General features: G+C 41.9%; 24 non-coding genes across 24 annotated transcripts; all 24 read right to left on the bottom strand.

Moving 5' to 3' along the window:
• Positions 1-363: 363 nt before the first annotated feature.
• On the bottom strand, positions 364-435 carry trnac-gca (transfer RNA cysteine (anticodon GCA)). The gene has a single exon. It is a non-coding gene; the product is annotated as a tRNA-Cys (tRNA).
• Positions 436-802: 367 nt separating this feature from the next.
• Positions 803-874, bottom strand: trnac-gca (transfer RNA cysteine (anticodon GCA)). Its single transcript has one exon. It is a non-coding gene; the product is annotated as a tRNA-Cys (tRNA).
• Positions 875-1019: 145 nt separating this feature from the next.
• Positions 1020-1091, bottom strand: trnac-gca (transfer RNA cysteine (anticodon GCA)). Its single transcript has one exon. It is a non-coding gene; the product is annotated as a tRNA-Cys (tRNA).
• A 145-nt stretch (positions 1092-1236) lies between these two features.
• Positions 1237-1308, bottom strand: trnac-gca (transfer RNA cysteine (anticodon GCA)). Its single transcript has one exon. It is a non-coding gene; the product is annotated as a tRNA-Cys (tRNA).
• Positions 1309-1453: 145 nt separating this feature from the next.
• Positions 1454-1525, bottom strand: trnac-gca (transfer RNA cysteine (anticodon GCA)). The gene has a single exon. It is a non-coding gene; the product is annotated as a tRNA-Cys (tRNA).
• A 144-nt stretch (positions 1526-1669) lies between these two features.
• trnac-gca (transfer RNA cysteine (anticodon GCA)) lies at positions 1670-1741 on the bottom strand. The gene has a single exon. It is a non-coding gene; the product is annotated as a tRNA-Cys (tRNA).
• Positions 1742-2264: 523 nt separating this feature from the next.
• On the bottom strand, positions 2265-2336 carry trnac-gca (transfer RNA cysteine (anticodon GCA)). The gene has a single exon. It is a non-coding gene; the product is annotated as a tRNA-Cys (tRNA).
• Positions 2337-2478: 142 nt separating this feature from the next.
• On the bottom strand, positions 2479-2550 carry trnac-gca (transfer RNA cysteine (anticodon GCA)). Its single transcript has one exon. It is a non-coding gene; the product is annotated as a tRNA-Cys (tRNA).
• Positions 2551-2911: 361 nt separating this feature from the next.
• Positions 2912-2983, bottom strand: trnac-gca (transfer RNA cysteine (anticodon GCA)). Its single transcript has one exon. It is a non-coding gene; the product is annotated as a tRNA-Cys (tRNA).
• A 142-nt stretch (positions 2984-3125) lies between these two features.
• On the bottom strand, positions 3126-3197 carry trnac-gca (transfer RNA cysteine (anticodon GCA)). Its single transcript has one exon. It is a non-coding gene; the product is annotated as a tRNA-Cys (tRNA).
• A 737-nt stretch (positions 3198-3934) lies between these two features.
• Positions 3935-4006, bottom strand: trnac-gca (transfer RNA cysteine (anticodon GCA)). Its single transcript has one exon. It is a non-coding gene; the product is annotated as a tRNA-Cys (tRNA).
• Positions 4007-4772: 766 nt separating this feature from the next.
• On the bottom strand, positions 4773-4844 carry trnac-gca (transfer RNA cysteine (anticodon GCA)). Its single transcript has one exon. It is a non-coding gene; the product is annotated as a tRNA-Cys (tRNA).
• Positions 4845-5581: 737 nt separating this feature from the next.
• On the bottom strand, positions 5582-5653 carry trnac-gca (transfer RNA cysteine (anticodon GCA)). The gene has a single exon. It is a non-coding gene; the product is annotated as a tRNA-Cys (tRNA).
• Positions 5654-6419: 766 nt separating this feature from the next.
• Positions 6420-6491, bottom strand: trnac-gca (transfer RNA cysteine (anticodon GCA)). Its single transcript has one exon. It is a non-coding gene; the product is annotated as a tRNA-Cys (tRNA).
• Positions 6492-7228: 737 nt separating this feature from the next.
• Positions 7229-7300, bottom strand: trnac-gca (transfer RNA cysteine (anticodon GCA)). The gene has a single exon. It is a non-coding gene; the product is annotated as a tRNA-Cys (tRNA).
• Positions 7301-8067: 767 nt separating this feature from the next.
• Positions 8068-8139, bottom strand: trnac-gca (transfer RNA cysteine (anticodon GCA)). The gene has a single exon. It is a non-coding gene; the product is annotated as a tRNA-Cys (tRNA).
• Positions 8140-8578: 439 nt separating this feature from the next.
• On the bottom strand, positions 8579-8650 carry trnac-gca (transfer RNA cysteine (anticodon GCA)). The gene has a single exon. It is a non-coding gene; the product is annotated as a tRNA-Cys (tRNA).
• A 145-nt stretch (positions 8651-8795) lies between these two features.
• Positions 8796-8867, bottom strand: trnac-gca (transfer RNA cysteine (anticodon GCA)). Its single transcript has one exon. It is a non-coding gene; the product is annotated as a tRNA-Cys (tRNA).
• Positions 8868-13388: 4521 nt separating this feature from the next.
• On the bottom strand, positions 13389-13460 carry trnac-gca (transfer RNA cysteine (anticodon GCA)). The gene has a single exon. It is a non-coding gene; the product is annotated as a tRNA-Cys (tRNA).
• Positions 13461-13816: 356 nt separating this feature from the next.
• trnac-gca (transfer RNA cysteine (anticodon GCA)) lies at positions 13817-13888 on the bottom strand. The gene has a single exon. It is a non-coding gene; the product is annotated as a tRNA-Cys (tRNA).
• A 357-nt stretch (positions 13889-14245) lies between these two features.
• Positions 14246-14317, bottom strand: trnac-gca (transfer RNA cysteine (anticodon GCA)). Its single transcript has one exon. It is a non-coding gene; the product is annotated as a tRNA-Cys (tRNA).
• Positions 14318-14675: 358 nt separating this feature from the next.
• Positions 14676-14747, bottom strand: trnac-gca (transfer RNA cysteine (anticodon GCA)). Its single transcript has one exon. It is a non-coding gene; the product is annotated as a tRNA-Cys (tRNA).
• Positions 14748-14889: 142 nt separating this feature from the next.
• On the bottom strand, positions 14890-14961 carry trnac-gca (transfer RNA cysteine (anticodon GCA)). Its single transcript has one exon. It is a non-coding gene; the product is annotated as a tRNA-Cys (tRNA).
• Positions 14962-20993: 6032 nt separating this feature from the next.
• On the bottom strand, positions 20994-21065 carry trnac-gca (transfer RNA cysteine (anticodon GCA)). The gene has a single exon. It is a non-coding gene; the product is annotated as a tRNA-Cys (tRNA).
• Between the last annotated feature and the right edge of the window lie 299 nt (positions 21066-21364).

Below are 21364 nucleotides of genomic sequence, written 5' to 3'. Positions count from 1 at the left end.
CCTTTTTTCAAAGTTACAGAAGTTCCAGTAATTCCAGTAATAAACATTTTAAAAGTAAACAAAAAAATATCAGGAATTTTCTCAACTACACCAGTATAAGGAAAACGAATGAAGTGATTGGCTTGTTGGAAACTATAAGAGTACCAGAGATCACATTCAAATTGGGACATGATAAAGGGGGACCTCTTGATCTGCCGTCAAATGCTCTACCACTGAGCTATACCCCCTTTCAATGACCTTTTTTCAAAGTTAAAAAAGTTCCAGTAATTTTCTTAAATTCGTCTGTAGAAGGAAAATAACAAAGTGTTTTTCTTGTGAACTAGGATATCAGCACCAAAGAGTTGGTCGGAGTTGGACATGCAAAGGGGGCACTCGGATTTGAGCCGGGGACCTCTTGATCTGCAGTCAAATGCTCTACCACTGAGCTATACCCCCTCTCAAAGACCTTTTTTCAAAGTTAAAAAAGTTCCAGGAATTTTCTTAAATTCGTCTGTATAAAGTAAAAGAATGAAGTGATTGGCTTGTTGGAAACTAGCATAACAGTGCCAAAGATCACATTCAGATTGAGACATGATATAGGGGGCACTCGGATTTGAACCGGGGACCTCTTGATCTGCAGTCAAGAGTCAGTTATAGAGCAGTCAAATGCTCTACAACTGAGCTATACCCCCTTTCAATGACCTTTTTTCAAAGTTAAAAAAGTTCTTAAATTCGTCTGTATAAGGTAAAAGAATGAAGTGATTGGCTTGTTGGAAACTAGCATAACAGTACCAAAGATCACATTCAAATTGGGACATGATAAAGGGGGCACTCGGATTTGAACCGGGGACCTCTTGATCTGCAGTCAAATGCTCTACCACTGAGCTATACCCCCTTTCAAATCAAATTTTTCAAAGTAAACAAAAAAATATCAGGAATTTTCTCAACTACACCAGTATAAGGTAAAAGAATGAAGTGATTGGCTTGTTGGAAACTAGCATAACAGTACCAAAGATCACATTAAAATTGGGACATGATAAAGGGGGCACTCGGATTTGAACCGGGGACCTCTTGATCTGCAGTCAAATGCTCTACCACTGAGCTATACCCCCTTTCAAATCAAATTTTTCAAAGTAAACCAAAAAATATCAGGAATTTTCTCAACTACACCAGTATAAGGTAAAAGAATGAAGTGATTGGCTTGTTGGAAACTAGCATAACAGTACCAAAGATCACATTAAAATTGGGACATGATAAAGGGGGCACTCGGATTTGAACCGGGGACCTCTTGATCTGCAGTCAAATGCTCTACCACTGAGCTATACCCCCTTTCAAATCAAATTTTTCAAAGTAAACAAAAAAATATCAGGAATTTTCTCAACTACACCAGTATAAGGTAAAAGAATGAAGTGATTGGCTTGTTGGAAACTAGCATAACAGTACCAAAGATCACATTCAAATTGGGACATGATAAAGGGGGCACTCGGATTTGAACCGGGGACCTCTTGATCTGCAGTCAAATGCTCTACCACTGAGCTATACCCCCTTTCAAATCAAATTTTTCAAAGTAAACAAAAAATATCAGGAATTTTCTCAACTACACCAGTATAAGGTAAAAGAATGAAGTGATTGGCTTGTTGGAAACTAGCATAACAGTACCAAAGATCACATTCAGATTGAGACATGATAAAGGGGGCACTCGGATTTGAACCGGGGACCTCTTGATCTGCAGTCAAATGCTCTACCACTGAGCTATACCCCCTCTCAATGACCTTTTTTCAAAGTTAAAAAAGTTCCAGGAATTTTCTTAAATTTGTCTGTATAAGGTAAAAGAATGAAGTGATTGGCTTGTTGGAAACTAGCATAACAGTACCAAAGATCACAATTTTCTTAAATTCGTCTGTATAAGGTAAAAGAAGGAAGTGATTGGCTTGTTGGAAACTAGCATAACAGTACCAAAGATCACAATTTTCTTAAATTCGTCTGTATAAGGTAAAAGAATGAAGTGATTGGCTTGTTGGAAACCAGCATAACAGTACCAAAGATCACATTCAGATTGGGACATGATAAAGGGGGCACTCGGATTTGAACCGGGAACCTCTTGATCTGCAGTAAAATGCTCTACCACTGAGCTACACCACCTTTCAAATAAACATTTTCAAAGTTAAAAAAAGTTCCAGGAATTTTCTTAAATTCGTCTGTATAAGGTAAAAGAATGAAGTGATTGGCTTGTTGGAAACTAGCATAACAGTACCAAAGATCACATTCAGATTGGGACATGATAAAGGGGGCACTCGGATTTGAACCGGGGACCTCTTGATCTGCAGTCAAATGCTCTACCACTGAGCTATACCCCCTTTCAATTACCTTTTTTCAAAGTTAAAAAAGTTCCAGGAATTTTCTTAAATTCGTCTGTATAAGGTAAAAGAATGAAGTGATTGGCTTGTTGGAAACTAGCATAACAGTACCAAAGATCACATTCAGATTGGGACATGATAAAAGGGGCACTCGGATTTGAACCGGGGACCTCTTGATCTGCAGTCAAACGCTCTACCATTGAGCTATACCCCCTTTCAAATAAACATTTTCAAAGTAAAAAAAAAAATATCAGGAATTTTCTCAACTACACCAGTATAAGGTAAAATAATGAAGTGATTGGCTTGTTGGAAACTAGCATAACAGTACCAAAGATCACATTCAGATTGGGACATGATAAACAGTGCATTCGGATTTGAACCGGGGACCTCTTGATCTGCAGTCAAATTCTCTGCCACTGAGCTATACCCCCTTTCAAATAAATTTTTCAAAGTAAAAAAAAAAATCTGAGGAATTTTCTAAAATTCGTCTGTATAAGGTAAAAGAATGAAGTGATTGGCTTGTTGGAAACTAGCATAATAGTACCAAAGATCACATTCAGATTGGGACATGATAAAGGGGGCACTCAGATTTGAACCGGGGACCTCTTGATCTGCAGTCAAACGCTCTACCACTGAGCTATACCCCCTTACAATGACCTTTTTTCAAAGTTAAAAAAGTTCCAGGAATTTTCTTAAATTCGTCTGTATAAGGTAAAAGAATGAAGTGATTGGCTTGTTGGAAACTAGCATAATAGTACCAAAGATTACATTCAGATTGGGACATGATAAAGGGGGCACTCAGATTTGAACCGGGGACCTCTTGATCTGCAGTCAAATGCTCTACCACTGAGCTATACCCCCTTTCAATTACCTTTTTTCAAAGTTAAAAAAGTTCCAGGAATTTTCTTAAATTCGTCTGTATAAGGTAAAAGAATGAAGTGATTGGCTTGTTGGAAACTAGCATAACAGTACCAAAGATCACATTCAGATTGGGACATGATAAAGGGGGCACTCGGATTTGATTCGGGGACCTCTTGATCTGCAGTCAAATGCTCTACAACTGAGCTATACCCCCTCTCAATGACCTTTTTTCAAAGTTAAAAAAGTTCCAGGAATTTTCTTAAATTCGTCTGTATAAGGTAAAAGAATGAAGTGATTGGCTTGTTGGAAACTAGCATAACAGTACCAAAGATCACAACTTTCTTAAATTCGTCTGTATAAGGTAAAAGAATGAAGTGATTGGCTTGTTGGAAACTAGCATAACAGTACCAAAGATCACAATTTTCTTAAATTCGTCTGTATAAGGTAAAATAATGAGGTGATTGGCTTGTTGGAAACCAGCATAACAGTACCAAAGATCACATTCAGATTGGGACATGATAAAGGGGGCACTCGGATTTGAACCGGGAACCTCTTGATCTGCAGTAAAATGCTCTACCACTGAGCTACACCACCTTTCAAATAAACATTTTCAAAGTTAAAAAAAGTTCCAGGAATTTTCTTAAATTCGTCTGTATAAGGTAAAAGAATGAAGTGATTGGCTTGTTGGAAACTAGCATAACAGTACCAAAGATCACTTTCAGATTGGGACATGATAAAGGGGTCACTCGGATTTGAACCGGGGACCTCTTGATCTGCAGTCAAATGCTCTACCACTGAGCTATACCCCCTTTCAATGACCTTTTTTCAAAGTTAAAAAAGTTCCAGGAATTTTCTTAAATTCGTCTGTATAAGGTAAAAGAATGAAGTGATTGGCTTGTTGGAAACTAGCATAACAGTACCAAAGATCACATTCAGATTGGGACATGATAAAGAGTGCACTCGGATTTGAACCGGGGACCTCTTGATCTGCAGTCAAATGCTCTACCACTGAGCTATACCCCCTTTCAAATAAACATTTTCAAAGTAAAAAAAAAATATCAGGAATTTTCTCAACTACACCAGTATAAGGTAAAAGAATGAAGTGATTGGCTTGTTGGAAACTAGCATAACAGTACCAAAGATCACATTCAGATTGGGACATGATAAAGAGTGCACTCGGATTTGAACCGGGGACCTCTTGATCTGCAGTCAAATGCTCTACCACTGAGCTATACCCCCTTTCCAATAAACATTTTAAAAGTAAACAAAAAAATATCAGGAATTTTCTCAACTACACCAGTATAAGGAAAACGAATGAAGTGATTGGCTTGTTGGAAACTATAAGAGTACCAGAGATCACATTCAAATTGGGACATGATAAAGGGGGACCTCTTGATCTGCCGTCAAATGCTCTACCACTGAGCTATACCCCCTTTCAATGACCTTTTTTCAAAGTTAAAAAAGTTCCAGGAATTTTCTTAAATTCGTCTGTATAAGGTAAAAGAATGAAGTGATTGGCTTGTTGGAAACTAGCATAATAGTACCAAAGATCACATTCAGATTGGGACATGATAAAGGGGGCACTCAGATTTGAACCGGGGACCTCTTGATCTGCAGTCAAATGCTCTACCACTGAGCTATACCCCCTTTCAATTACCTTTTTTGAAAGTTAAAAAAGTTCCAGGAATTTTCTTAAATTCGTCTGTATAAGGTAAAAGAATGAAGTGATTGGCTTGTTGGAAACTAGCATAACAGTACCAAAGATCACATTCAGATTGGGACATGATAAAGGGGGCACTCGGATTTGATTCGGGGACCTCTTGATCTGCAGTCAAATGCTCTACAACTGAGCTATACCCCCTCTCAATGACCTTTTTTCAAAGATAAAAAAGTTCCAGGAATTTTCTTAAATTCGTCTGTATAAGGTAAAAGAATGAAGTGATTGGCTTGTTGGAAACTAGCATAACAGTACCAAAGATCACAATTTTCTTAAATTCGTCTGTATAAGGTAAAAGAATGAAGTGATTGGCTTGTTGGAAACTAGCATAACAGTACCAAAGATCACAATTTTCTTAAATTCGTCTGTATAAGGTAAAATAATGAGGTGATTGGCTTGTTGGAAACCAGCATAACAGTACCAAAGATCACATTCAGATTGGGACATGATAAAGGGGGCACTCGGATTTGAACCGGGATTCTCTTGATCTGCAGTAAAATGCTCTACCACTGAGCTACACCACCTTTCAAATAAACATTTTCAAAGTTAAAAAAAGTTCCAGGAATTTTCTTAAATTCGTCTGTATAAGGTAAAAGAATGAAGTGATTGGCTTGTTGGAAACTAGCATAACAGTACCAAAGATCACTTTCAGATTGGGACATGATAAAGGGGTCACTCGGATTTGAACCGGGGACCTCTTGATCTGCAGTCAAATGCTCTACCACTGAGCTATACCCCCTTTCAATGACCTTTTTTCAAAGTTAAAAAAGTTCCAGGAATTTTCTTAAATTCGTCTGTATAAGGTAAAAGAATGAAGTGATTGGCTTGTTGGAAACTAGCATAACAGTACCAAAGATCACATTCAGATTGGGACATGATAAAGAGTGCACTCGGATTTGAACCGGGGACCTCTTGATCTGCAGTCAAATGCTCTACCACTGAGCTATACCCCCTTTCAAATAAACATTTTCAAAGTAAAAAAAAAATATCAGGAATTTTCTCAACTACACCAGTATAAGGTAAAAGAATGAAGTGATTGGCTTCTTGGAAACTAGCATAACAGTACCAAAGATCACATTCAGATTGGGACATGATAAAGAGTGCACTCGGATTTGAACCGGGGACCTCTTGATCTGCAGTCAAATGCTCTACCACTGAGCTATACCCCCTTTCCAATAAACATTTTAAAAGTAAACAAAAAAATATCAGGAATTTTCTCAACTACACCAGTATAAGGAAAACGAATGAAGTGATTGGCTTGTTGGAAACTATAAGAGTACCAGAGATCACATTCAAATTGGGACATGATAAAGGGGGACCTCTTGATCTGCCGTCAAATGCTCTACCACTGAGCTATACCCCCTTTCAATGACCTTTTTTCAAAGTTAAAAAAGTTCCAGGAATTTTCTTAAATTCGTCTGTATAAGGTAAAAGAATGAAGTGATTGGCTTGTTGGAAACTAGCATAATAGTACCAAAGATCACATTCAGATTGGGACATGATAAAGGGGGCACTCAGATTTGAACCGGGGACCTCTTGATCTGCAGTCAAATGCTCTACCACTGAGCTATACCCCCTTTCAATTACCTTTTTTGAAAGTTAAAAAAGTTCCAGGAATTTTCTTAAATTCGTCTGTATAAGGTAAAAGAATGAAGTGATTGGCTTGTTGGAAACTAGCATAACAGTACCAAAGATCACATTCAGATTGGGACATGATAAAGGGGGCACTCGGATTTGATTCGGGGACCTCTTGATCTGCAGTCAAATGCTCTACAACTGAGCTATACCCCCTCTCAATGACCTTTTTTCAAAGATAAAAAAGTTCCAGGAATTTTCTTAAATTCGTCTGTATAAGGTAAAAGAATGAAGTGATTGGCTTGTTGGAAACTAGCATAACAGTACCAAAGATCACAATTTTCTTAAATTCGTCTGTATAAGGTAAAAGAATGAAGTGATTGGCTTGTTGGAAACTAGCATAACAGTACCAAAGATCACAATTTTCTTAAATTCGTCTGTATAAGGTAAAATAATGAGGTGATTGGCTTGTTGGAAACCAGCATAACAGTACCAAAGATCACATTCAGATTGGGACATGATAAAGGGGGCACTCGGATTTGAACCGGGAACCTCTTGATCTGCAGTAAAATGCTCTACCACTGAGCTACACCACCTTTCAAATAAACATTTTCAAAGTTAAAAAAAGTTCCAGGAATTTTCTTAAATTCGTCTGTATAAGGTAAAAGAATGAAGTGATTGGCTTGTTGGAAACTAGCATAACAGTACCAAAGATCACTTTCAGATTGGGACACGATAAAGGGGTCACTCGGATTTGAACCGGGGACCTCTTGATCTGCAGTCAAATGCTCTACCACTGAGCTATACCCCCTTTCAATGACCTTTTTTCAAAGTTAAAAAAGTTCCAGGAATTTTCTTAAATTCGTCTGTATAAGGTAAAAGAATGAAGTGATTGGCTTGTTGGAAACTAGCATAACAGTACCAAAGATCACATTCAGATTGGGACATGATAAAGAGTGCACTCGGATTTGAACCGGGGACCTCTTGATCTGCAGTCAAATGCTCTACCACTGAGCTATACCCCCTTTCAAATAAACATTTTCAAAGTAAAAAAAAAAATATCAGGAATTTTCTCAACTACACCAGTATAAGGTAAAAGAATGAAGTGATTGGCTTGTTGGAAACTAGCATAACAGTACCAAAGATCACATTCAGATTGGGACATGATAAAGAGTGCACTCGGATTTGAACCGGGGACCTCTTGATCTGCAGTCAAATGCTCTACCACTGAGCTATACCCCCTTTCCAATAAACATTTTAAAAGTAAACAAAAAAATATCAGGAATTTTCTCAACTACACCAGTATAAGGAAAACGAATGAAGTGATTGGCTTGTTGGAAACTATAAGAGTACCAGAGATCACATTCAAATTGGGACATGATAAAGGGGGACCTCTTGATCTGCCGTCAAATGCTCTACCACTGAGCTATACCCCCTTTCAATGACCTTTTTTCAAAGTTAAAAAAGTTCCAGGAATTTTCTTAAATTCGTCTGTATAAGGTAAAAGAATGAAGTGATTGGCTTGTTGGAAACTAGCATAATAGTACCAAAGATCACATTCAGATTGGGACATGATAAAGGGGGCACTCAGATTTGAACCGGGGACCTCTTGATCTGCAGTCAAATGCTCTACCACTGAGCTATACCCCCTTTCAATTACCTTTTTTGAAAGTTAAAAAAGTTCCAGGAATTTTCTTAAATTCGTCTGTATAAGGTAAAAGAATGAAGTGATTGGCTTGTTGGAAACTAGCATAACAGTACCAAAGATCACATTCAGATTGGGACATGATAAAGGGGGCACTCGGATTTGATTCGGGGACCTCTTGATCTGCAGTCAAATGCTCTACAACTGAGCTATACCCCCTCTCAATGACCTTTTTTCAAAGATAAAAAAGTTCCAGGAATTTTCTTAAATTCGTCTGTATAAGGTAAAAGAATGAAGTGATTGGCTTGTTGGAAACTAGCATAACAGTACCAAAGATCACAATTTTCTTAAATTCGTCTGTATAAGGTAAAAGAATGAAGTGATTGGCTTGTTGGAAACTAGCATAACAGTACCAAAGATCACATTCAAATTGGGACATGATAAAGGGGGCACTCGGATTTGAACCGGGGACCTCTTGATCTGCAGTCAAATGCTCTACCACTGAGCTATACCCCCTTTCAAATCAAATTTTTCAAAGTAAACAAAAAAATATCAGGAATTTTCTCAACTACACCAGTATAAGGTAAAAGAATGAAGTGATTGGCTTGTTGGAAACTAGCATAACAGTACCAAAGATCACATTCAGATTGAGACATGATAAAGGGGGCACTCGGATTTGAACCGGGGACCTCTTGATCTGCAGTCAAATGCTCTACCACTGAGCTATACCCCCTTTCAAATAAACATTTTCAAAGTTAAAAAAAGTTCCAGGAATTTTCTTAAATTCGTCTGTATAAGGTAAAAGAATGAAGTGATTGGCTTGTTGGAAACTAGCATAACAGTACCAAAGATCACATTCAGATTGGGACATTAACCCTCTGGGGTCTGAGGTGTTTTCAGGGTCCTTGAGATGTTTTGGTATGCTCTGACATTTCTGCTTTTTTCAGTTGCTTATAAACATATTAATGGCACAGGTGAAATTACACTCTATATAGCACACACAGGGCTACCATAATATGTGAACAACATGTTAATACATGTTTGTATATTTGAGAGAATATTGTTTATGCGTGGTTATTGAAAAAACTAAAAAATAAAGTTTCTAATATAAGGCCACAATAACATACTAAATATCTGTCCACAAGACTTTTGACTAGTGGATGTTGTCGCCTAGAGTTTTTGCTTCGAATTGATCTGAAAATCATTCTGCCTAATCATTCACATAGAACAATAGATTGTTTTAAATTGTGAAAAACATTTTTTTGTTTGCAAAGGCAATATGCGGATGGGCGGAACGGCCCAACCCCCTCATGAATAATTAGGCAGTTCTCACCTGAGCAGACTGCATACTAATGAGCCTTTCATTCAGTGGTGTCACACAAGAAAGAATGCAAGGACAATATATATATAAATAAATAAATATGTATACACACACACACACACACACACACACACATATATATATATATATATATATATATACACTACCGTTCAAAAGTTTGGGGTCAGTGAGAATTTTATTTTTATTTTTTGGAGGAAAGAAATCAATACTTTTATTTATCAAGGAATAATGAATTTGATCGAAAGTGACAGTAAAGACATTTATAATGTTACAAAAGATTCTAACCCTAACCCTATTAATCAAAGAATCCTAAAAAAAAAAAAAAAAAAAACTGTACAACTGACAGACCAACAACTGTTTCAACATTGATAATAATAATAAATGTTTCTTGAGCATCAAATCCTCATATTATACTGATTTGTGAAGGACACTGAAGACACTGACACTGGTGATGCTGAAAATTCAGCTTTGATCACAGGAATAAATTACACTTTACTATATATTCACACAGGAAACAGCTGATTTACACTGGAATAATATTTAATACTATAACTGATTTTTGTTGTATTTTTAATCAAATAAGCGCAGCCATGGTTAGCAGAAGAGAATTCTTTTAAAAGTATTTAAAATCGTACCAACCCCAAACTTTTGAACGGTAGTGTGTCTATATATATACAAACAATCAAAATATAAATGAAAGCCAAAAGCACATTTTTAGTCACACCTTTTAGCCATCCACATACCATTTTTAGCCATCCACCGCGGTAAAAATAAACCAGTCGCATTTCAAAGTCGTTCGCGAAACGACCGCCAGGTGGTGCAAAGGGACATTTAGCAAAACGTAAGTGGGGCTAATGTCTGTAGCCTAAGGATGAAATACTACAAGTTATGGTAATTTCCAAATAAGCCTACAACAAACATTTATAGTCTACTCCGTAATTGTTGGTCATACAGATAAGATATAATCTTTTAAAACTGTAAAAGGCTAAAGTATAGGCCTACACTCACAGGCTAAATGAAAAAATCGCTCATGTGAGAAAAAGACGTTTGGGTGTTTCTCAGTGAGAAAATTCATAGCCGAGCGGTAGAACTTAGGGTTCATCATCAAGATGACACGGGTTCAAATCCTGCACAAACATGGTCTGTTGTAAATTTTATATTTATTTAGATTTGTCTAGCTCTAAAACTCTGTTACACCATACAGTTTTTTTTGCTTATATTTATAAAATACAATTATCATGCATTTCCATTTTACACTAAGGAACAAAATAGTATCCAACAGAACGACTTTGCATCTGTATAATAATAGGCTACCAATCGTAATTTCAAAAGCAGTTCTGTAAAAAAAATAATTATAGCCTATGTATATATATACATATATACTATATATATATATATTTTTTTTTTCAGGGCTGCCAACTCTCACGCATTGAGCGTGAGAGTACTCACGCAATTGACCCAAATCTCACGCTCTCACGCCACACCCCCGATTTCTCACGCTGAAGTGTCAACCCGGTCGGTCAAATTCCTAAAAGATATAGTTTATCTATAGATCTACCTGTTGAGCCACTCGTGATCGACTAGTTATACCGCAAATTAGTTAAAATATCCCGTAATCTATCTAGAGCGAGCGTGCATGCGAGACAGATATTGTGCTCCAAACCATGCGCGCGCATGGCAGAGAGGTTCCCTACAACCTAGAGTTTTTAAAAACATGGTTTTAAGTAAAGTGTGATTTGCCAAGGGGGACTAGGATTTCCTTCTGGTCTAAACATCCCTGCTTCTGCTGAATTATTTTAATCCCCCCCGTAATTTTTTGGTCATACAGATAAGAGTAGCCTAGAGTAGCTTATCGTTCAAAACTGTAAACTTGTATTCATATAGGCTACACTCTAAAAAACGATTCGTTGGCTGAACAACCATTACTTATAAAAGTAATTAGATTACACACAAAAAATTAAGTATTCATAACTTTTCAACCTCTACTTAACATATTTAGTGTGTGTAACACAAAAATATAAGTTACTAGGTGAACTTAAATGTATGCATAAATAAAATGAAAAAACATAAGTCATGTCAACTACTATACTAATTGTACTAACTCTAATTAAATGTAGGCTAAATCGCCCTGAATTAAAATGTAAAAACAGATCAAATAATGTATTTGTCGAAATGTTGCGATATTGTTTCATTTAAGTTCATAATTATTCTATAAATGTTATTTAATTTAGCAGCATTACCACGAAGCACCGTGTTTCGATATTTATTTGAATAATAAAAAAAATAAAAAAACTTAATTCACAAATTGCATGCCTTGTAAGGATCCAAAGATCCCTGTAGAATTTAATATTGAGTTGAACATTTTGTTCATGACAACAAATTAACATGCGTTTTTTCAGATTATATTTAGTTTTGCTTGGAAAAAGCTGGCCCAAACCAGTTTTATTTCATCAATTATTGAAATAATGAAATATTTAGTAATAAACTTTTATGACAGAAATATCACTAGGCTACATGTAACTTAAATAATTTAATTCCTTCATTATCAACAATGTCTAGAATAGCGATTTAAGTGTGAATTGCGACTTCTCTTTGTGTTAAGTCAGCCTCAGACTCCGATAGCCTGTGGGGGGTTGGAGGGACAGTTGCTGGACAAAGGTGTTAATGTTCCTCTTTCATATGGAGAGTGTCGGATAGCCAGCCTGATGAGCAGGCAAAATTTAACTTGTTAAAAAGAGATCCAGCGCGAGAGAGGCAAAGAGAAACGCAAGTTTTTAATTTAATTATGTTTCTTTGGACAATTTTCGTTTTGTACTGTTTTAATTGTTTAATTTAGCTGTAATTTCTTTGGCAATACAAATTTAAAATGTCGCAAGAATAAGATTAGCCTAGTGTTTCTTATTTTGCATCGCAAAAGAAATAAACTCTAAACCCGATGCAACCCTGTTTTAAATTAAAAAATTTAAACCTTGAAATGTTCGAACTTGGTTTCAAACTTAAGTAATTTTAGTGTTCTTTTACATTACACAATAATTTAGCAGACTAAAGACGAGCTTCTTCATTTTCAGATGCAATCGGCTGACAATCTTCCTTCATCAGTTTTTGTCGTTTGTGCAGCGGCTGCGGTTCTACAGGAATGTAGCAAATTTATGTTGTAATGATAATCAAACAAAACTCTTGACTTTAAATAAGTAAACAGATATAAACAGTTACCTATTTAAGCATCAAGGTGGGAAAATATAAACGCTGTAGGACAACATCGGTTAACAACATGTAGGCCTATGCTACATTGAGATTCGATCTCGGGTGGATTGAAGCTCCTCGAAGCTTGTGTTGTTGCGTTGATCACTGAGCTACCGTCTGTACGCTGATAAAGGTGTAAAGCCTCATTGATGTAGCCTAAATGTTTTTATTGCAATGTTTTATGTTGAAATGTTTTCATTATTTATTCAATTACATTTCAGTAGCCTAATTTCAGTATTGTGATTATGAATTATTTTAACTACGTTTCACTTGTTGAATTCTTCTGCTACCAGCTTTCAATCGCTCTGAATCAGCGCGGTGCGGCAGCAGATTACGCATTAGAGAGAATAAACCGGAATAAACGAACACTTTTCAGAGTCTATGATTGTAGGGCCTCTTAGCGGTAAAAGGCAGCAAATACACCACACATTTTACCGCCGCGGTGGAACGGCTGATGTGGGCATTGTCATGGCTTGCCTCGACATTTGCGTTTGAATAGCGCGCGTCCTCCGTGGGCGTGTCAGATTAACGCGTAATGAAGTGTAATGAGCTGGGAAAAAAAATACTGACAGCACTCTCTTTGCTGAGAGTGCTGAAAACGAATGAAGTGATTGGCTTGTTGGAAACTATAAGAGTACCAGAGATCACATTCAAATTGGGACATGAAAAAGGGGGCACTCGGATTTGAACCGGGGACCTCTTGATCTGCAGTCAAATGCTCTACCACTGAGCTATACCCCTGTCAAATAAACATTTTCAAAGTTAAAAAAAGTTCCAGGAATTTTCTTAAATTCGTCTGTATAAGGTAAAAGAATGAAGTGATTGGCTTGTTAGAAACTAGCATAACAGTACCAAAGATCACATTCAGATTGGGACATGATAAAGGGGGCACTCGGATTTGAACAGGGTACCTCTTGATCTGCAGTCAAATGCTCTACCACTGAGCTATACCCCCTTTCAAATCAATGTTTTCAAAGTAAACAAAAAAATATCAGGAGTTTTCTCAACTTCACCAGTATAAGGAAAACGAATGAAGTGATTGGCTTGTTGGAAACTATAAGAGTACCAGAGATCACATTCAGATTGGGACATGATAAAGGGGGCACTCGGAATTGAACCGGGGACCTCTTGATCTGCAGTCAAATGCTCTACCACTGAGCTATACCCCCTTTCAATGACCTTTTTTCAAAGTTAAAAAAGTTCCAGGAATTTTCTTAAATTCGTCTGTATAAGGTAAAAGAATGAAGTGATTGGCTTGTTGGAAACTAGCATAACAGTACCAAAGATCACATTCAGATTGGGACATAATAAAGGGGGCTCTCGGATTTGAACCGGCGACCTCTTGATCTGCAGTAAAATACTCTACCACTGAGCTATACCCCCTTTCAAATAAACAGTTTCAAAGTTAAAAAAAGTTTCAGGAATTTTCTTAAATTCGTCTGTATAAGGTAAAAGAATGAAGTGATTGGCTTGTTGGAAACTAGCATAACTGTACCAAAGATCATATTCAGATTGGGACATGATAAAGGGGGCACTCGGATTTGAACCAGGGACCTCTTGATCTGCAGTCAAATGCTCTACCACTGAGCTATACCCCCTTTCAAATAAACAGTTTCAAAGTTAAAAAAAGTTTCAGGAATTTTCTTAAATTCGTCTGTATAAGGTAAAAGAATGAAGTGATTGGCTTGTTGGAAACTAGCATAACAGTACCAAAGATCACATTCAGATTGGGACATGATAAAGGGGGCACTCGGATTTGAACCGGGGACCTCTTGATCTGCAGTGAAATGCTCTACCACTGAGCTAGACCCTCTTTCAATTTTTTTTTTTTCAAAGTAAACAAAAAAATATCAGGAATTTTCTCAACTACACCAGTATAAGGAAAACGAATGAAGTGATTGCCTTGTTGGAAACTATAAGAGTACCAGAGATCAAGTTCAAATTGGGACATGATAAAGGGGGCACTCGGATTTGAACCGGCGACCTCTTGATCTGCAGTCAAATGCTCTACCACTGAGCCATACCCCCTTTCAATGACCTGTTTTCAAAGTTAAAAAACTTCCAGGAATTTTCTTAAATTCGCCTGTATAAGTTAAAAGAATGAAGTGATTGGCTTGTTGGAAACTAGCATAACAGTATCAAAGATCACATTCAGATTGGGACATGATAAAGGGGGCACTCGGATTTGAACCGGGGACCTCTTGATCTGCAGTCAAATGCTCTGCCACTGAGCTATACCCCCTTTTAGATAAATTTTTCAAAGTAAAAAAAAAAATTCTGAAGAATTTTCTAAAATTCGTCTGTATAAGGTAAAAGAATGAAGTGATTGGCTTGTTGGAAACTAGCATAACAGTACCCAAGATCACAATTTTCTTAAATTCGTCTGTATAAGGTAAAAGAATGAAGTGATTGGCTTGTTGGAAACGTCTCTGGTTACTTACGTAACCTATGTTCTCTGAATAGGGAACGAGACGCTGCGGAAAGCGCAGTGGGATATCCTCTGGATGTGCCGATTGTCTGAAGCCCTATAGAATCACGCCAATCCATTGGCTGATGGCGCTCGCGCAAAGCTGGCTCCGCCCCGACGCTCTTACGTCGTAGCATGATGTACGCGCGCGCGCCATCTTCTCCTCAGATTTCTCTGCCGAAAAGAAAAACTGTCGGCAGCGCGAGGAGCTTGGCAGCGAACGCAGCGTCTCGTTCCCTATTCAGAGAACATAGGTTACGTAAGTAACCAGAGACGTTCTCTTTCATAGGTTCACTCAACGCTGCGGAAAGCGCAGTGGGAACGAAATACCAAACTCGCCAAGCTAAGCGCTGCCATAACCGGTACCAGACCAAATAATAACAACCATGATAGGTTCAAGCAGATAGAACCTGGGAACCTGGAGTCATGTCAAGATCCAAATTATAGAACCTCACAAAGGTGTGCGGAGAGGACCAACCTGCCGCCACACAAATGTCTTCCAAGAGGGCCCCTCTAAAGAGAGCTTGAGAGGAAGCCACACTTCTGGTGGAATGCGCTCTGATGCTAAGAGGTGAAGGCAAACCACGCACCTCATAAGCCAGCGAAATAGCGTCCGTTACCCAGTGGGAAATCCTCTGCTTTGATGCTGCAAGCCCGCGGCGGCCAGCACCAAAACATACCAAGAGCTGGTTTGATTTCCTCCAACCGCTTGAGCGATCTACATACAACTTCAAAGAACGGACCGGGCAGAGCAAGTTAAGTTTCCTTTCTTCCTCAGAGGCAAAAGGAGGAGGGTGGAAAGCATTAAGGTTAACAACCTGAGAGCGGAACGCCGTGGAAAGAACCTTGGGTACATACCCCGACCTCGGCCTCAAGGTAACCCTAACCAGGCCAGGAGCGAAGTCCAAGCATGACTCACTAATAGAGAGAGCCTGCAAATCCCCTATCCGCTTCAGTGAAGATAAAGCTAACAAAAGAGCAACCTTAAGAGTCAGAATCCGCTCAGGAGCTGACTCCAAGGGCTCGAAGGGAGCCTCTGTCAAACCCTCCAGGACGACTGACAGGTCCCACGAGGGAACACTAGGGGGGCGAGCCGGTTTCAGGCGCCTAACCCCACGCATGAAGGCCGAAACTAACCTCAGTTTCCCCAAGGGAATCTCATCCGATTCTCTATGAGCAGCAATAGCTGCGACATACACTCTGAGAGTGGTAGCGGCCGCTCCGGAAGCAAACTTTTCCTGCAGGAATTCCAGCACTGAGCCTACTGGGCAGCTAACTGGGTTCCTATCATGTGCTAAGCACCACGCCTCGAACACCCTCCACTTGGAGGAATATAGCCTCCTCGTCGAAGGGGCTCTAGCATTCGCAATAGTCTCCTGAACGTCGGTTGGGAGATCAAAGCTTAAAGCTAACGGCCTCTGATAGGCCAAACGTACAGCTTCCAAATGTCGGGGCGAGGATGCCATATCCTGCCCTGAAGCTGGGAAAGCAGGTCCTCCCTGACCGGTATCTCCCAGGGGGAGGATTCCAACAGAGGGATCAGCTCCGAAAACCATGGCTGGGACGGCCAGAATGGGGCTACCAGAAGGAGGCGGACTCCGCTCTCCCTCACTCTGGACAGAACCGCCTGGATCAGCTTGATGGGCGGGAAGGCATAGAGTTTCTGCATCGGCCAAGGGTGGGCGAACGCATCTATCCCCAATGGAGCTGGAGGGCTCAGAGAGAACCAAAGCGGGCATTGGGACGACTCCTGAGATGCAAAGAGGTCCACTTCCGCTTTTCCGAACACCTCCCAGATCAGGGCCACCGACTGGCGGTTCAACATCCATTCCCCAGACCTGAGCTTCTGCCTCGACAGAAAATCTGCTGCGAGGTTCAGAATCCCTGGGACATGAACTGCTCTCAGAGAGAGGAACTTGTCCTGGGACCACAGGAGAAGGTGACGCGCATGCCTGTCTAGGGTGCGCGATCGTGAACCCCCCTGTCTGTTTACATGGGACACTACTGCCATATTGTCCGTTCTGACAATGACATGGTGTCCTTCGAGGAAAGGGAGAAAGTGGCAAAGAGCCAGGAAGACAGCCCTCAGCTCCAAGCTGTTTATGTGCCACGAGAGGGTCTCGCCAGTCCAAACCCCACACGCTGGCCTGCCCTCGAAAACCGCTCCCCAGCCGGTCAGAGAGGCATCCGTCGTAACCATCTGGCGACGGAATACCGCACCCATACCGACTCCTTTCTGAAGGAAGAGGGGGTCCCGCCAGATTGACAGGGCGCGAAAGCAACTGCGCGACACCTTCAATAGGCGAAAGGCTGGCCCCGTGGGCCGAGCCCCTGAGAGCTTCATCCACCACAGAAAAGGTCTCATGTGGAGCAGCCCCAGAGGTAGCACAGGGGAGGCCGCGGCCATAAGGCCCAGAAGTCTGCGGCAGGTGCTCACGGAAACATGCTGGCCTAGTGCGAAACGGGACAGACATGTCACCAGACTGGAAATCCGTGCAGGAGCCAAACGGGCCTGCATAAGAACGGAGTCCATGCATACCCCCAAGAAAACCGTGTTCTGAGCTGGAGTAAGAACGCTCTTCTCCGTATTCAGCCTCAAACCGAGAGACTGAATATGACGGAGGACAATGTCCCTGTGGTGAGTCACCAACTCTCTGGAGTGGGCTAAAAGGAGCCAATCGTCCAGGTAGTTGAGTATATGGATGCCCTGGAGCCGCAGCGGGGCCAGAGCAGCATCCATACACTTTGTGAACGTCCTTGGCGCTAGAGCGAGGCCAAAGGGGAGGACCCTGTACTGGTACGCTTTCCCTCCAAAGGCGAACCTGAGGAACTTCCTGTGTCGCCGTACGACCTGGATGTGGAAATAAGCATCCTTGAGGTCTACCGTCACGAACCAGTCCCCCCGCCGGATATGAGATATGATGGCCTTCAGCGTCAACATTTTGAATTTTCCTTTGTAAAGAGAGAAATTCAACCGGCGAAGATCTAGTATCGGCCGCAGGCCGCCCCCCTTCTTCGGGACCAGGAAGTAACGGCTGTAGAAGCCCTGTTCGACTTCCCCCGAAGGAATCTCTTCTATCGCCCCCTTCAGCAGAAGGGATGAAATCTCCTGCTGTAGTACAGAAGCCTGAGCGGCGCTGTCGACTACAGTAGGAAAGACCCCGTTGAAGCAGGGGGGGTTGCGACAAAACTGAAGCGTGTAGCCGAGCCGAACTGTGCGAAGGATCCAAGGCGATACCCCTGGTAAACGCTCCCATTCTTGAACGAAATGTGATAGAGGCAGAGGAGTGTTGCAGTGCAAGGGACATACCTGAGGTAGGGTGTCGCGCTGGTTTCCATGGGGAGGCGCGGTTGACCGTGGAGGAGAGCGCTTGGCGTCCTGACACGTATTGGGGGGTACCACCACCTGGATAGAAGTAACTGGGTCCGCCTGCTCCAGAGGAAAAAGAACTGTGCCTCTGAGGAAGCGATTGGCGGGTGTAACGTGCACCGGGAGCGAGGGGAGAAAGCAAGATGCGTCTCCTTCCTCCTGCGCCGGACTGGGTGAAGAGAGTGAAACAGGACCTGCACTTCGAAACACGCTGGGTGGCGAAGGTGACAGGGTTGGATGAGGAGAGCCGGCTGGAGGAGGGCAGAAACGCTTGCGCGGTCTGTCCCAACCTCGTAGATCTGATGAGGCTCTCCTCCTCCTGCCCTGCGGGTCAGGAACGGCTCGAGGAGGCTGGAGCGGCCGATTTGTTGGACCGCTTCAGCTGAAGGCGCTTGTGAGGGCGCTGGCGAGGAAATGGACGACCTCGGGCTCCCCAGACAGTAGTTGGTGGGTGGCGAGCCGGGTCACTCCTGCTAGTAGGGAACTCAGCCCTATGAGCAGAGCGTTCTCGGGTTTGAGAAGGGGGAGGGTTGGAGTCACTGGGCCCTCTGACCCTCCTGGGCATAAACTGCCTGAACGCGGCCGACTGAGACTTAGCGGCGCGGAACTTGTCAACCACCGTGTTGACCGCCTCCCCGAAAAGACCTGAGTGGGAGATAGGGGCATCCAGGAGGAAACTCTTATCCTTGTCTCGGATCTCCGTGAGATTCAACCAGAGGTGGCGCTCTGCAGCAACCGAGCCCGCCATAGAGCGACCTACAGCCCGAGCAGTGTGCTTGGTGGCTCTTAGGGCCAGATCTGTGGCTTTGCGAAGCTCTTTGACAGCTTCGGGCGTCAGTCCCTCTCCTTCATCCATGTCCTTCAAGACGTCCGCTTGGTAGGCTTGAAGGATGGCCATGGTATGCAGGGCCATGCCTGCCTGACCAGCCGCCATGTAAGACTTCCCAATAAGGGAGGAAGTAGTCCTACAAGCCTTGGAAGGAAGAAGGGGACGCGCCTTCCAAGACGGTGCAGACGACGGGGCGAGGTGGTTAGCCAGCGTGTCCTCGACCGCTGGAATAGCGGAATAACCCTGCTCCACAAAACCAACAAGGTTGGTGAAGTCAGCGGCTGCCGCATTAGTTAGGCGTGCGGAGAATGGCTGCTTCCAGGATCTGGAGATCTCGTGATGCAGATCGCTGAAAAAGGGCAGCTTTCTTCGCTCTGGCCTAGAATTAGGGCCACGTAGGAACCTCTCGTCGAGTTTGGACGATTGAGACTCGCGGGGCTCATCAGGCCAGTCAATAGAGAGCTTCTCTGTAGCGCGCGACAGCACCTCAATAAGCTCAGTGTAGGCCGGAGTAGGCCGCGCGTCCTGGCCGCTAGGCGGGATAACGTCATCAGCCAAAGCAGGCCCGAAATCCTCGGAGTCGGAGGCTGCAGTGTAAATAACGTCATCCAGACCGAAAGAAACCGATTCGCGGGCTCCCGGGCTGGGACATAAATAATCATGCGCGAATTCAACCGCGCCGCGTGCGTGCTCGGGAGAGGGAGGGAGAGAAAGGGCGAGGCCCGTCTGCTCATACTCAATATCCTCGAGCTCAACATCCGAACCCCAGGCCGCGGATCCACGAGAGGCCTCAGCAGTCTCGGGAGCGCGACGGGGGGAAACGAATGTCTCCTTCTCAAAAACCGCGAGTCTAGAGCGGAGGGTTTTGAGAAGGAGATTGTCACAAAATTTACATTTCGACAATCCTAATACAGCCTCACGCGCATGCGAAAAACCCATACATTTAACACACTTACTGTGAGGGTCGTCGTTCGAGATAAAACGAACGCATGGCGGAGAGCAGCGTCGATAATCCATGACACTTCACTGTAAGGAGAACAGAGTTCCACTTATACCAGTCGCTGAAGTGTCGAGACGAAAGCTGAAGTTGAATTGAAGAATTCGGGCTCAGAAAAACCGCACGAAGGGCGAGATGTGACCGCTTCGTGAAGGCAGAGAAATCTGAGGAGAAGATGGCGCGCGCGCGTACATCATGCTACGACGTAAGAGCGTCGGGGCGGAGCCAGCTTTGCGCGAGCGCCATCAGCCAATGGATTGGCGTGATTCTATAGGGCTTCAGACAATCGGCACATCCAGAGGATATCCCACTGCGCTTTCCGCAGCGTTGAGTGAACCTATGAAAGAGAACTAGCATAACAGTACCAAAGATCACATTCAGATTGGGACATGATAAAGGGGGCACTCGGATTTGAACCGGGGACCTCTTGATCTGCAGTAAAATGCTCTACCACTGAGCTATACCCCCTTTCAAATAAACATTTTCAAAGTTAAAAAAAGTTCCAGGAATTTTCTTAAATTCGTCTGTATAAGGTAAAAGGATGAAGTGATTGGCTTGTTTGAAACTAGCATAACAGTACCAAAGATCACATTCAGATTGGGACATGATAAAGGGGGCACTCTGATTTGAACCGGGGACCTCTTGATCTGCAGTCAAATGCTCTACCACTGAGCTATACCCCCTTTCAAATCAATGTTTTCAAAGTAAACAAAAAAATATCAGGAATTTTCTCAACTACACCAGTATAAGGAAAACGAATGAAGTGATTGGCTTGTTGGAAACTATAAGAGTACCAGAGATCACATTCAAGATTGGGACATGATAAAGGGGGCATTCGGATTTGAACCGGGGACCTCTTGATCTGCAGTCAAGAATCAGTTTTAGAGCAGTCAAATGCTCTACAACTGAGCTATACCCCCTTTCAATGACCTTTTTTCAAAGTTAAAAAAGTTCTTAAATTCGTCTGTATAAGGTAAAAGAA

Source organism: Rhinichthys klamathensis, unplaced genomic scaffold, assembly GCF_029890125.1.
Source record: "Rhinichthys klamathensis goyatoka isolate OS25496 unplaced genomic scaffold, OSU_Roscu_1.1 h1tg000095l_1, whole genome shotgun sequence".
In the NCBI taxonomy this organism is placed as follows: Eukaryota; Metazoa; Chordata; class Actinopteri; order Cypriniformes; family Leuciscidae; genus Rhinichthys; species Rhinichthys klamathensis.
The sequence above is the reverse complement of the archived record's forward strand: the minus strand, read 5'-3'. Positions and strand labels throughout refer to the sequence as shown.